The following is a 15,532-nucleotide window of genomic DNA, read 5'->3' on the forward strand; positions in this document are numbered from 1 at the left end:
TGATCTCCATCTCCGAAGCACCGTCATGATCACCATCGTCACCGGCGCGACACCTTGATCTCCATTGTAGTATCGTTGTCGTCTCGCCAATCTTATGCTTCTACGACTATCGCTACCGCTTAGTGATAAAGTAAAGCATTCCAGGGCGATTGCATTGCATACAATAAAGCGACAACCATATGGCTCCTGCCAGTTGCCGATAACTCCGTTACAAAACATGATCATCTCATACAATAAAATTTAGCATCATGTCTTGACCATATCACATCACAACATGCCCTGCAAAAACAAGTTAGACGTCCTCTACTTTGTTGTTGCAAGTTTTACGTGGCTGCTACTGGGCTTAGCAAGAACCATTCTTACCTACGCATCAAAACCACAACGATAGTTTGTCAAGTTGGTGTTGTTTTAACCTTCGCAAGGACCGGGCGTAGCCACACTCAGTTCAACTAAAGTTGGAGAAACTGACACCCGCCAGCCACCTGTGTGCAAAGCACGTCGGTGGAACCAGTCTCGCGTAAGCGTACGCGTAATGTCGATCCAGGCTGCTTCATCCAGCAATTTCGCCGAACCAAAGTATGACATGCTGGTAAGCAGTATGACTTATATCGCCCACAACTCACTTGTGTTCTACTCGTGCATATGACATCTACCCATAAAACCTGGCTCTGATACCACTGTTGGGGAATGTAGTAATTTCAAAAATTTCCTACGCACACGCAAGATCATGGTGATGCATAGCAACGAGAGGGGAGAGTGTTGTCTATGTACCCTCGTAGACCGTAAGCGGAAGCGTTATATCAACGCGGTTGATGTAGTCATACGTCTTCACGATCCGACCAAGCCAAGTACCGAAAGCACGACACCTCCGAGTTCTGCACACATTCAGCTCGATGACGTCCCCGCCTTCTCGATCCAGCAAGAGGGGCGAAGTAGTAGATGAGTTCCGGCAGCACGACGGCGTGGTGACGGTGTTGGTGAAGAACAATCTTCGCAGGGCTTCGCCTAAGCACTACGAAAACTATGACGGAGGATAAACTAGAGGGGACAGGGTTGCCGGCACACGGCTTGGTGTTTCTTGATGTGTCTTGGGTGCTAGCCCTACCCCTCTATTTATATGTTGAGCCTTGGGGTCGAAACTTGGAGTAAAATCCTCCACAAAGTCGGTTTCACCCGAAAGGCAAGAGTCCTTCTCGGACTCCAGGGCCAGACGCCAGGGTTCCCGGCATCTGGACCCAGACGCCAGGGACCCTCGCGTCTGGCCCCTGGACTCCGCAAAACTTCCTTTTGCGCTTTCCAAAAACCTCGTGGGCTCTCCCCTTTGGCCCGGATAAAGTGTTCTCGTGCCCAAACATTTCGGGAAACATCCGGAACCCCTTCTGATGGATGCCGGAACCTTTCCGAAGATGAAACACTACTATCCACATATCAATCTTTACTTTCGGACCATTCCGGAGTTCCTCGTCATATCCGTGATATCATCCAAAACTCCGAACAACATTCGGTCACCAACATACATAACTCATAGTACTATATCATCAACGAACGTTAAGCGTGTGGACCCTACGGGTTCGAGAACTATGTGGACATGATCGAGCCACCTCTCTTGTCAATAACCAATAGCGGGACCTGGATGCCCATACTGGCTCCTACATATTCTACGAAGATCTTTATCGGTCAGACCGCATAACAACATACGTTGTTTCCTTTGTCATCGGTATGTTACTTGCCCGAGATTCGATCGTCGGTATCTCAATACCTAGTTCAATCTCGTTACCGGCAAGTCTCTTTACTTGTTCCGTAATACATCATCCCGCAACAAACTCATTACTTGCAATGCTTGCAAGGCTTAAGTGATGTGCATTACCGAGAGGGCCCAGAGATACCTCTTCGACAATCGGAGTGACAAATCCTAATCTCGAAATACGCCAACCCAACAAGTACCTTTGGAGACACCTGTAGAGCACCTTTATAATCACCCAGTTACGTTGTGACGTTTGGTAGCACACAAAGTGTTCCTCCGGTAAACGGGAGTTGCATAATCTCATAGTCATAGGAACATGTATAAGTCATGAAGAAAGCAATAGCAACATACTAAACGATCAAGTGCTAAGCTAACGGAATGGGTCAAGTCAATCACATCATTCTCCCAATGATGTGATCCCGTTAATCAAATGACAATTCATGGATAGGAAACTTAACCATCTTTGATCAACGAGCTAGTCAAGTAGAGGCATACTAGTGACACTCTGTTTGTCCATGTATTCACACATGTATTATGTTTCTGGTTAATACAATTCTAGCATGAATAATAAACATTTATCATGATATAAGGAAATAAATAATAACTTTATTATTGCCTCTAGGGCATATTTCCTTCAACTTCGTCGTTCTCCGTCGCCTACCGCCAATGCCGCCACTGGCCCGGCGGGGAACGAGCAGCAAGCATCTTCGCTGCACCCCTCGGTGCGGCGAGACGGCCGCACCGCCACTCCGTTACTGACCCCGGCCGGTTCATCGTCCCACGCTCATCGCGCTCCCGTGGACCGGCAGGCCGCGCTGGGCCTAGCGCGTGAGCTCCTCCGCTACCGCCCCGTCGACGCCCTCTACGAGGACTGGCTCGACCGCATCGCCGAGCTTGTCAGCGCCGCAGGGGGCTCCGCTACGCCGTCCCTTTCACTGCCCCGTCCTCCACCAGCCACGGGCGGCGTGGCTCATGGAGCGCCTCCACCACCTTTGCCCCAAGAAAGGCGCCCTGGCGCCAAGGCGTGCGGCTCCGCGGCGCGACCCACCGCGTCCGGTGCCCGTGCAGGAAGAGAGAAGCTGCCAAGAAGTCCCTCTCCCACGAGAAGCTGCCCCAGCGCTCCTCGCGCCACCTCGGCAAGACCGCGTGCCACCTGCGGTGGCAGCGCGCGCACCCCATCAAGACCAAGCTCCACCTCCAAGACGGGCCCCGGTGACCACAGCCGGCTGCCGTGCCTTCACCCCCGAGCTGCGTAGAGTCACCTGGCCGGGCAAGTTCAAGCCGGATCTGCCTCCTCGCTACGACGGCACCCCTGACCCTGCGGAGTTCTTGCAGCTCTACGAGCAGAGCATCGAGGCAGCCAACGGCGATGAGAAGGTCATGGCGAATTGGTTTCCCATGGCTCTCAAGGATGGTGCCCGCTCCTGGCTCCTGAACCTGCCACCGGGCTCGATCTCCTCCTGGGACGAGATGCGCGACCGCTTCGTCGCCAACTTCCAGGGCACTCGCGACCGACCACCGGACGTGAGTGACCTGCGCCGCGTCAGGCAACAACCAGGAGAGACCCTCCAGAAATACATCCAGCGCTTCAACAACGTTCGCCTCAAGATCCCCAAGGTAACGGATGAGGCCATCATCTCCGCGTTCTCTGATGGCGTCCGCGACGTCAAGATGAAGGAAGAGCTCGCTATCCACGAGGAGCTGTGCACGTCTTTGGAGTTGTTCAACCTGGCGACCAAGTGCGCAAGAGCTGAGGAGGGGCGCCTCTCCCTCCTCGAGCTCCCAGCTGCGGACACAGAGGAGAAGAAAGCCAAGGCCAAGGATGTGAAGCGCAAGGGAGCAGCCGTGCTCGCGGCGGAGCCGGACACCAAGCGCGGCAGAGACCAGCCTGAGTCATCCAAGAGCAGCCGACCATTCTGCTCCTTCCATAACCTGCATACCCACAACACCAGCGACTATCAAGAGCTCAGAGCCATTCCAGAAGGACGCTTCAGGCAACGCCTCGAGCGCAACGGCCGGGGCTACGGCCGAGGAGGAGGACGTGGTGGCGGACGCTGGGATGACCGTGGCCCGCGCCAGGAGTGGCGCGACCGGCCTCGTGAGGACCGCTGGCAGGATCAGCCTCGCGAGGGCGCCTGGAGGGACCAGCCTCGTGAGGACCGTCCTCAGGGCAACGCTGGCCTTCCTCCGCTGCTGCCACCACCAAGAAGGAATGACGACCACCATCAAGACGAGGGGGCTGGGGGCTTCCAGGAGCCGCGCGCTATCGCTTGCATCTTGGGCGGAGCTCAGGCCCCAGCCTCGCAGCGTATCTTCAAACAGCTTGCTCGTGAAGTGAATGCAGTCCTCCCCAAGCTCGAAGCCACATGCCCGCTTAGGTGGTCCAAGTGCGCCATCAACTTCAGTTCGGCAGATCAACTGAAGTGCGCAGCTACCGCTGGCGCCCTCCCAATGCTTTGTTCACCAGTCATCAGCAACGTGCAAGTTACCAAGACCCTCATCGACGGCGGCGCAGGGCTCAATGTCCTGTCCCTCGACACGTTCGACAACCTCCAAGTGCCATATGACCAGCTTCAGCCTACCAAGCCTTTCTCAGGAGTGACCGACGGTTCCACCACACCGATAGGGCAGGTCTGCCTCCCTGTCACCTTCGGAGAACGCAACAACTACCGCACCAAGCTCATTGACTTCGACGTCTCCTACATTCGCCTGCCATACAATGCCATCCTCGGGTACCCAGCCCTGGCCAAGTTCATGGCGGTGACTCATCACGGCTACAATGTCCTCAAGATGCCAGGAAGCGGCGGAATCATCACGGTCCCGTGCGAGGAAAGAGATGCGGTGTGCTCCCTCGAGCGAGCCTTCCAAGCCGCAGCAATCGACGACCCTGACAGCAAGGGCGAGCGCCTTCCTAAGACCGTCCCCAAGAAGAAGAAGCAGTAGCACCATGTGGGGTCTCAGGCAAGCGGTGCCTCGTCAGGATCAGCGCCCGCGCCAGGGGCGCCTCCCTCCATCGCATAGGAAGGCGCGCCCGGCGCCCTCCTCGGGCAGGGCTCGGGGGCTCTCTTCTAGAGGGCCTCAGACTTTGCCAACATCACGAGGGAGGCGCTTGGGCACCACTTGGAGGCGTGCTTCGCGGCACGTTTCCCTCAGGAGAACACCGGGCGAGGAGCGCCCACAGCCCAGGAGTTCATCACCAAGACCACTCAGGAACTGCAAGACGCAAGGGCCATGCGCGGCGGCCGCCGCTCACTAGGCGCAGCTCCCCATGCAGGCGAGGATGCCAGGCTGCGCGTCTGCATCGACGTCCCAGGGCTCAACAGGGCCGCCTCTCAGGAGCTTTTCTGGCCTTCGTGCGTGGGACGCTGTGAGGGCCCACCACACAGCTACGTTCGCATGCCTTTCGGCCTACCGAGCGTGTCGTCCGCCTATCAGCGCAACTTGCAGCGCATCCTGGCGGCTCAGGAGGCCAGGCACCACGCCGTCCTGACGGAGATGGAGACGGTCCTCAAGGAACCACCTGGACCCCCAGAGTCTCTCGAGGCTCAGGACACGGGTGGCTCGTGAGGAGCAATTCCTTCGCCACGTATCTTCGGCTGCTCCAACTCTCCTTCTTCACCATAACCAGGTGACGTTTTCCAAGTTTGTTTAGCTGGGAGGCCCCTCGGGCTGCATCATTCCCAGGCCGCGTGGGTCCGTCCATGTGGCATGTATCTTTTTGCTTATGTCTTTAGCTTACCTTGCTGGGGGCGCCCCTCAGGCTGCATCATCCCCAAGCCGCTCGGGCCTGACCCAGTGGCATGTACGTTCCCTTGCATTTACCTAAGCCAGTATGCTTCCCATGCTTAATCTATCTATGACTATTACCTGCTTTACTCTCGTCCCCCGCGGGGGCTACTCACGTTGGCACGGCGCTTGTGCATGGGTCCGTCCCTGCAACATCGACAAATCTGAGCGGTCGAGCTCTGGCTCACGGCACGCCCCGCGCACGTCACCTCACTAGGCCCTTAGTGCCTTCGTCCCCTCACGAAGCAACCGATGGCCGACCGGCGACTGCGGGCTGCGTTTCTCCTTGTGCTGGATTGCAGGAATCTCACAAAGGTGACAGCAGGCGGCACCGCGAGCTCCCTTTTCTCCCATGCGATCCGCTTGCGCATTAAGAGGGGGGCTCCTGAGCATCGCGTCTCAGGAGCTCTTACTGGCTCTCCAGCCCTCACCCCCTGGCCTTGACCACGGCACGTGACCTGGCATACTAGCAGCGGCTGAGCTCGCTCGAGGGCCGGGACCTGAGGACGTAGAGCATGAAGGAGAGCGTGGGAAAGGGGGAGGCTTGTATGGGCCTGGCCTAGCTACGCATTAACGTGGCGCATCGCAAGGAATCGACCCAAAACCGCCAAGATAAGTCCCGCACTCAGATTGGCTAATCGTTGGAGCCTGAGGGTCACGCTCGCCGTAGCCCTGTTGTGGCCACGCCGCCTCCATTTCTTGCCTTACCATGGCTGCTTGAGCGCTAAAGGGGACCTCCTGAGCATCGCGCCTCAGGGGCTCTTACTGAACCTCGGGCCGCTCACCTCCTGGCCTTGACCACGACACGCGACCTGGCATACCAGCGACGGCTGCAGCTTGCCTGGGGACCGGGACCTGTCAGCATAGAGCAACAAGCCGTCGCGAGGTTGGAAAGGGGAGACTGAGCCTGAACAGGACATGCGCTCGCAAATTTTCAAAATAAGGAAGATATACACAAAAGACATCACAGACCCTTTACACGCCCCCACGGGGTACTTCTTGATTCCTCGCCAGGAACAAAAGACGAGAACCTAGGAGAATCCTACCTACACGCCCCCGTGGCGGACGCCATCATCAACAGTGGGCCGCAGGAGGCCGACGCCTCCTACGATCACAGGTAATGATGGTTTTCCTTGCATGTCGCAGGGACTTGTCACGTCAGGCAGTTGCCGAGGCACCGTAGGAAAGCGGAGACGCCCACGTCCAATCAACTGCCACGCGTCGACCAAGGCCGCAGGCTTTTGGGGCCCGCGGTGCTCTGTACTTGACCTTTGGCTTCGCCTCGAAGCCAAGCCCGAGCGCGCCTTGTGCCCGGGGGCTACTGTCAGCGTTCTGGGAACGGGGGTCCCCAGACTTGCCTGCCTGCGGCCCACGGCGTGGCTGTGCTAGCAGGCTTGTACGACCCATCTTCATCAACAAGGCATTCACGACCCTCGCGAGGGGCCAAGCCTTGCGAGGCGGACGACACAAGACCTCCTCAGGAGCGGCCTCACTAGGCTGGCTCGTGAGGGGCGGAGAGATCAAGGCAAGGCAAACCTCGCGAGGTTCTCGTGACGTGAGCCATTACGATCAAGACCAGACGGGCGCCAGCGCGCGTAGTGTCCTCGTTTCCTCTTTGGTGCAAAGGGGGCAAGCGCAGGCGCAGAGTACCGAGGCATCAAGCAAAGGTTTCCATATCAGTGCAACGAGACCAAGACTGGTGGGACGACAATATGGAGGTCACCATGGAGCCCAAGGCGTCGTCACCACCAGAGCCTTTTGCAGGCGAAGACTACTTTTGTCAGGATAAGCTGTACTAGTTGTCCCCTTTCAAATTGGCCGTTGTTGGCTCCCTTCCCGCTCAATATTTGGGGAGAGGACCAGGGCCTATATAAGTATAACTAGCCACCACCATAGGGGATAACTCATTCAGAGGCATCTCACCTAATCCTTAGCCACACACCGAGCACAAGAACACCTCAACCTCAGGAGGCTGTTCTTCCCCTTGTACTGTTCATCATCAGCCCAAGAGGCAATCCACCACCACCACACTAGAGTAGGGTATTACACGACAATGGTGGCCCAAACCAGTATAAATCTTGTGTCCCTTGTGTTGTGAGTTCATCGAGTTCGTTCTTGAGATCTTAGCTAGTTAGGACGCGGATCGGTAGGAGGGAAAGAACTCCGCGCGCACCCCAGAGTTCGAACCTTAAGGGTTCTGCCGGAACCCGTGATCCGACAAACTGGCACTGGGCACTGGATCAATAGGTTAGTCCAATAAATCAGATAAATTGTTGCCAAGAATATGTGAAAGTTGTATAATATTGGCATGAAACAATCAAAAATTATAGATACGACGAAGATGTATCAGATGATCACTCCCGTGCGACTTACGCTTCGCTTCTGTGTTGGGCCCGCGAGTTCGTCGTCCATCACTTTGACCCAGCGAGACAGAGGTATGCGTTTGATGAACAAGGAGGATTAATTCTTTTAGGGCTGTGTTACTAGGTGTATATATAGTACGTGTCGAGGGGGGTGACCATCTTGGTCCATCACTTTCACCGACAGCGCGAGAGAGGTTAACTAATTTGACTTAGGAGGGGATTAATTTTTTGTTTTGTCTTGATATAGATCATGATGTGAGATTACATATATATATATATAATAGCGCATCTATACACATGAATCCATCCCGCTGGATCGAAGGGGGGGGGGCGAGCACACGACACGTCATGAATGACCTCTTGCTCTGTGTGGGGACCTCTGTGATTTTCAACGCATGCACCACATCAATGTTGTGCATTGGGTCGGGTATTCAACACATATGCATGCATCACACACCTCCATAAATATGTTCGGGACACACGCATGCAATAATGGTTGTCTTTGGACACACTCTCACTTGCTTGGTTATGGGCGGCAAGCCTATATATTCGTGGGCCCGCGTGGACGTCCATCATTTCGACCAACGACGAGAGAGGTTGCCAGGGTGGATATATTCTTCTTCTTTGCTTCGAGTTACCCTATAGTAGGTCGACCCATTCCAAGCCTATAATTAAGTTGAACACATGCTACGCGTCGTGAACCCTCGCTCGGTGTGGGGATTTTACGGTTCCAAAGCATGGTGCCACATCAAATTTGCGCATTGGGTATTCAAACACCACACACACCACTTCCATATACATACTTGGGCCACATGCACAGAGTGGGTTTGTCTTCATACAATACTCCCACGCGAGGTTATCGGCGACAAGCTAGCCCATTTTGCGGGGCCGTGTGGACGTCCATCACTTTGACCAAGAACGAGCGGGGAGAGGTTGTACGACCAAGTTGGATTCTGCTTGGTCCGTGTTAGAGTACGTCTTGGTGAGATGCACTCCCCTCAACGTGTGTGTGGGGGGGGGTACTTCACGCTACCTGCAACCTCCGTGGGGTCGGGGAAGTCCGGTTAATTTGCGAGGCACACGTGCCACATCAAAAGTTGTGAATGGTAGTTAAATATCACACACCACACCCTTTTCATACATATAGTAGGGCCACCCGCATGTGGTTCGTATGTGGTCTCACCCATCTCGCGCCAGGCACACAGTCCACCTTTGTCGAGAAGCGAAAGGGGAAGTTTGACCATATATATATGATGGACTCCTATAGGTTTTGTGTTACGGTAGGGTGAGATTTCAGACCTAGCTATTTGGGGGCATGCATTCGTAGCTAGGATTCCCTTACCGCCGACACGAAGTGGGGTTCGTAGGGGGTGGCTGACTAGCAATACTATGCTTTTGTGCGACAGGTGCCACATCAAAGTTGTGCATTGGGTATTCGAACATCAAACCACCCTTTTCATACATATATTTGGTCCACATGCAAGTGTGTTCGTGTTCTGACCCTCTCCCGCATTATTCTTTTTGCCAAATTTATAAAAGCACACGAGTTGGATGTAAAAACCGTCTGTGATTGGTTTCACAACAGACACGGTTCGGTCAGACTACCCGTGTGCCACGCCGGTGCCCTGCAGTCCCTCACATCAGCATAGTAGATTGGGCTACATGAGGCTTGCCTCCCGGTCTCGAAAATATCTACTGCCTCGTAATCTCGAAAATGTCTACCGCCTGGAAGGTTTTAATGTTTGATAGCACACGATTAGTATGTGCGGACCGTGTGCGATGTTTGTTACTCCCGCTCTGCTTCAGTCCCTTGATTCAAATTTTCAGTAGCCCTGACATTTTACTCCCGCCTCTTCATCCCTCGCAATCTCAAAAATATCTGCTCGCCCTTGATCCAAATTTTCAGTAGCCCCGCCTTGTTACTCTCGCCTAGTAAATTTTTCAGTTGCCGCGGTATTTCCTCAAACACCACCTTGCCCTCCTCCACACACACCACACACTCTCCAAAACCTCCGCTCACACAGACACACACCACCCCCAAAACCATTGGTAGGTCGCCGCCATCGCCGCCGCCTCCATCCTCAACCTCTACCTGTGTGTCGGGGAGCTCGAGGAGCCAATGGCCGAAAAGAGGTTTATCGCGGCCTCTTCGCCCGACGCCAGTGAGGTGGCCACCGAGGTGTCCCCGTCGTCCTCCGCGGGCTCTTTATCGATCCGTCGTTGCCGGTCCCCCGATCTGCCTGCCGCTGCGCCCCTACGACCGTTCGAGGACTTCCCCGTCCTCCCTCGGACCCGGCAACTGACGAGGTCCTACCTCAGGGTCCGGCAGCGGCGGTGGGGGACGTGGGTCGCCCAGATTACAGATCAGGAGACCCACACCCGCCAGTGGCTCGGTAGCTTCCACACGGCCGAGCTCGCGGCCATGGAGTACGACCGTTGGCAGGTCCGCTACCACGGCGCGGCGGCTAGGCTCTATTTCCCCTTCGGCACACATTCAATCGACCTCGTTCCGCCGGAGCCAGGGGTGGTGAGCTCGGCTATGGCGCGGGAGGACCGCGAGGCGTGGCAGCGCCTCGAGGCCAAGGCCGCCGACGAGGCCTACATGCAAGAGCTCCGCCGGCAGCACCCGGAGCTCGTGGAGACGGAGCGGGCGATCTTTGCTGGCGCGGAGGGCAGCGAGGTTATCGAGCTCTCCTCCGATGACAAGGTCGAAGGCGGCGAGGACGGCGGCACGGAGGGCGTCGAGGTGGGTGGCGAGGACGAGGAGATCGACGTTGATGAGTGGAGGAGTGTCTTCCCCAACGACCCTAACGACGACACCGGCCCGGACCAGGCTCGCGGCACACCGTACCTGACGAGGAAGGATTGGCTCGACCTGCACTTCGACTGAAAGTAGTTTAGCTTAGTTTATCTATGTTTTATGTTCGGTTATGCAAAACTATCTATGTTTATGTTTGAATGCATTCTACTTTTGGTTGAACCTGCTTTGAACTTGATCAAATTAAAGTTTACAACGTTAAGTTTAGGGGTTCGACTAGAAACGGCCAAAAATTGCTGGAGTATATATATATATATCCACTAAGGGTTTTACTCCTTTAACTTTTAAAGGACCGGCTAGAGATGGCCCTGTGCCTTATTTATTTCAGTTCTTCACAATGTGATGCTCTATATGTGCAACTATTTGCCGTGCAGTTCAATTTCATCAATAATAGTTTCAACAATACCACTATGAATTACAATATTTGGTTGTTGTTAAGGTTATCGCAGTTAACATGCCTTTTCATTTTTTAACAATAACTAGTGTACTTTAGACCTGCATAATACCAGTTTGAATGACTATTTGCTTCTTTTTAAATGTTATGCCTGATGCAGTTAACACACCTTTCCACTTCTTGTTTTGCTTAACTAGCCTGCTTAAGCCTGCACACTGAAGCTATCATTTGTAGATTATCTTGTCTATCATGGATATATTCGGTTGATGTTTAGCCTATTGTGCTTAACATGCCTTTATATGTACTCATACAGGACAATATTGAGAACAGTGATGTTTTCCATCGAGGTTAGTTTCATCACATTGCTTATATGTACTCACTGTTCAGGATATCGGTAGCTGCTACCATATAGCCTGGGGGCTGATAAGGGACTAATCTTCGAATCGGACATTCCACTGAATATATCTGTAACTCATTTATCGGTAGGTTAACTAGGGTCATATTTAATATATCTGAGACTACATAGCAACATACATTGTACTGAATGACTAAATATGCGCTCCCAGGCTACATAACAACAAGGAAGAGTGTTACCTTAATGTTCTGATGATGTCTAGATATACATGTAATAAAATCCTTTGTAGTGGATCCTGAAGCAGTTTACTCAAGATTACCTCTCAAACTACATGATTGGCGGCCGACCATCACAAGGGGTTGGACTAGAGTCGTGTGTGCCTTCTGCATCCAGGAGAGCACAATAGGGTCATTCCGCTTCACCTTGTTCAGCAACCAGAATGTCTGTCGCCTCTTTCTTTACCATCTGTAATAGTACAAGTATAGAACCGTGGTTCATCATTTTTTTTATTTGGTGCTTATGTAATTCTTAAACATACAAACCTGTGAATCGAATAATGGATTGGTTGTTTGAACCTGATGGATATGAATAAAACTATAGCCTACTTTCAAGTTTAAATTAGGTACAAATTTAAATAGCAACAATTAAATTAAGGCAAAATTACGTTGTGCAGGTCATTACGGCGCACACGGTTAATAAAGCACAGCGCGTGTGATATACATCATAATCCGACATGGTTCACGGAGAGGAAACGTGTGTAACAATGCACACAGTTGTCGTTTGCAAAGCGTGTGTGATGTCAGACACTATCACGTACTGTGCGGGGAAACTAAATGTGTCTGATTGTCTACCTATCGTACACGGTTTATAATCATGAACTGTTTGTGATGTGCCAGGCATCGTAAACGCAGAGCCAGTTTGGTACGTGCCTGGAATCTGCCTGGTTTTAGGTAAAACCACAAAACTCCGGTTGCGATGACAATCCAAGCACAAACAAGTAGAAGGTTGAAGCGTTTAGGATATTCGAGATATCGGAAACGGTTATATAGGGACAACTGTATGCATCAAGGCTCCCATCCCAACGGTATTTGGGTTGTGTGGGAAGGACCCCACTATCGCCCATATTCACTTGGCGACGGTTCCAAATACCGTCGCGGAAAGGGGTTAAAAAACGTTTGTATAGCACCTCGTTGTACCAGTGCTGGCATCACGGTAAAAAAAAATCGAACGAAGTGGAGACATGCAAAGGAACTGGGCCAAGACAATTATTAGTATTTCGCTGTGTTTGAAAAGGATTAGGATGATTAAGGCCACGCTGATTACTTTCCGTAACACCGAACGAACAAAGCGGAAGTTACGGTGCCAATATTTTGGCGGAGGTTTTCTGCGCGCTCGGCTCGCCAACAAATTGGCGCAAATTACATGGACGTGCTCAGGCTGTTCAGGGCGAACCAAAATTTTTGTGTTGTCCCAAGCGGTCGCCAAATCACGTTCGCGAGCCAATATTTTGGCATGGTTTGTTTTGGTCGCAAACCAAACAAACACTAAATACCGATTCGTCCGACACTCCTTTCCTACGTAGTCTTCGTCCGTTTTAAGTACAACTTTTTGACATCATCTTGTAGTGACATATTTCACCTGTTAGTGCAACCTTTTGATATCATCTTCTCTTACACGTCAAGTAAGTGCAAAACGGCGATGACGAGGGAGCACCGGTGGCGATCCAAATAATGTGAAAGCTTGAGGCGAGTTGAAATAAATCGTATTTATACTAAACATTCATACTTCTTTATAATTTGTTTTATAAATGCACATATTTTAGCATTGTATTTTAACTTGACACATAATAATGTTTCTAAATTTAATTATTTTATACATTTCCAATGTCTAGTATTGAAAATACATGCACATCATGATAAATTTAAACCATATCTTTTAGTAGAAGTTATTTTCCTCTTTTGAGAATATATCCCTTCAAATATTTTGCACAGATTCTCTTAACCGTGTGAGAAGTAACACAATTTTGTAGATCCACCGTTTAATTTATGACACATGCTTCAATTATAGTGTATATAGGTGTGGGTATCTGTGTTTGTGTATATGTTGATATTCTTTAATACTCAGTACATATATGTCAAGCGTATGATTCTCCAAATATCTTGTTAGTGGTTTCTAGTGTATGATTTGCTAGAAACAAATAGACTATATTATATAAATTTTTTATGAGGAAGATATCATCTAATGGATCTAATGGCTTGAACGCTACTTTAATGGTGGGATCAAATGCGTTTTACATGTTTTAGTTGGTTCATTATTCTACCGGACAAGTTGTATTTACCTTCAACCGAGTATTAGAATGGCATCGATTTTTAGTAATAAACCTTATATACAAGTGCTCCTGCATGTTTTCTCAAATAAAAATCATCTTCATATGCCAAATTAAAAATAGGAGTTAATCCACTAGAAACAGAAATCATAGAAATATGGGATTTAGATGGAATCGGAACGGATGGAGTGTAGGGAGAGAAACAAACAGACCTAGAATCAAAAAATTATGATATCGACGTGCCATCGTCAGGTGGTTGGGGAAGAAGAGGAAGCTTATGGTGTTGTTGTACTTAGCAAAGGATTGATCGATGCCACAGAGGAAAAGAAGGAAACAAAGAGATGTTGATTCTCCACTGGAGCCTAGTCCCTAGAGTCTGGAGACTTACATCTCCTCGAGATGAATGGCTGGATGGGGGATTGGCACATCAGGCAATCGGGTGGTCTGCTGCTTCATCGCACATTTGTGCGTGTTGCCCACAAGCCAATTAAGTTGCATGCCAATGGCTGGCCAGCTCAATGGGCCGCACTACAATTTAGAAAACTGAAGGCCACACAGGTCGCACTCCCATGGGCTCAGCCCTTACTCGATACTCTCAATCCCTTCACTCAAACTTGTTGATACTTTGGGACTTGAGAGAGCAAGACCCGATCTACACTTAGAAGAAACCAATTCATGATCCTCACTCGATTTCTTCATCAACACCTATTTAAAAGCATGACGAAATAACCAAACAAATCATGTTCACTACTAAAATAATAGATGACGAAATAACGAGACGACCTTCAGCTTTTTTATCTTCTATTTTTAGACATCAGTTTAGAACCCTGAATTTCGAGGTACACAATCATCATGCCTCGCTGGAAAAAAAGCTTTGTTAGTGACGACCCGATGAATTTTATTGTGACGACGGAATAAAGCTTTGCGAGATTATCTGGAAAAAAAATCCGGTTGAGTTCCTGTGCCGCCACTTCCTTTGTGTCTGATTTACTCTTCGAAGAACTCTCGCTGTAAAGAAATATAAAGTGTTTAGATCACTTTCGGAGGGAGTAAGTTGGAACAGAGGAGAGCAGCTCGGGGAGAAGTGAGTCAGGACAGGTGTCTTGAGTCTTTGAGGAAGAATAAGGCAACCTTTATTGCCTTTTCAAACGGCTTTGAAGCAGCTAGCCGACACGTAACAGCGAGCACCGATACCTCCACATACGTCGATGGAGATGTGAGAGGAGAGAGCATAGCATATCACCCATTGTTCTTTTGTTGAGCATGCCCGGTGCCTTGCGGAAACGGGGAAGAAAACCCTGGAGCGGTTCAGAATCTAACCTCCCGACGTGGACATGGGTGCATGGATGGTGAGAGCACTTATGTACTGTGCGTACGCACCTGTAGCTAGCTGATATAGAAAAGCTAGTGGAGATTGCACAAACGGAAAAAGAATAAACAAGTTGGAAAAAAATATAAGCGTCGACAGCAGGGATCGAACCTGCGCGGGCGTAGCCCAACAGATTTCAAGTCTGTCTCCTTAACCACTCGGACATATCGACTGTTATGTTTTGCAACGTACTGATACTTTAAAAATGGTATGCAATAGTACATCTCTGGGCCGGCCCAAGCGCCAAATGGACCTCAAGGCCGAGTTGCAGTGGAAAGAGAGAAGATGAACTTCAAATGTCTGGAGGACAGCACTTCGGATATCGTACGCTCTAGTAGTCTCTTCGCAGTGCTTCGAACGCGATTGATCCATTGCAC

General features: G+C 51.0%; 1 non-coding gene across 1 annotated transcript; it reads right to left on the bottom strand.

The window, feature by feature from the left end:
* Nucleotides 1-15,245: 15,245 nt before the first annotated feature.
* On the bottom strand, nucleotides 15,246-15,327 carry TRNAS-UGA (transfer RNA serine (anticodon UGA)). The gene has a single exon. It is a non-coding gene; the product is annotated as a tRNA-Ser (tRNA).
* Between the last annotated feature and the right edge of the window lie 205 nt (nucleotides 15,328-15,532).

Source organism: Triticum aestivum, chromosome 3D, assembly GCF_018294505.1.
Source record: "Triticum aestivum cultivar Chinese Spring chromosome 3D, IWGSC CS RefSeq v2.1, whole genome shotgun sequence".
NCBI classification, from domain to species: Eukaryota; Viridiplantae; Streptophyta; class Magnoliopsida; order Poales; family Poaceae; genus Triticum; species Triticum aestivum.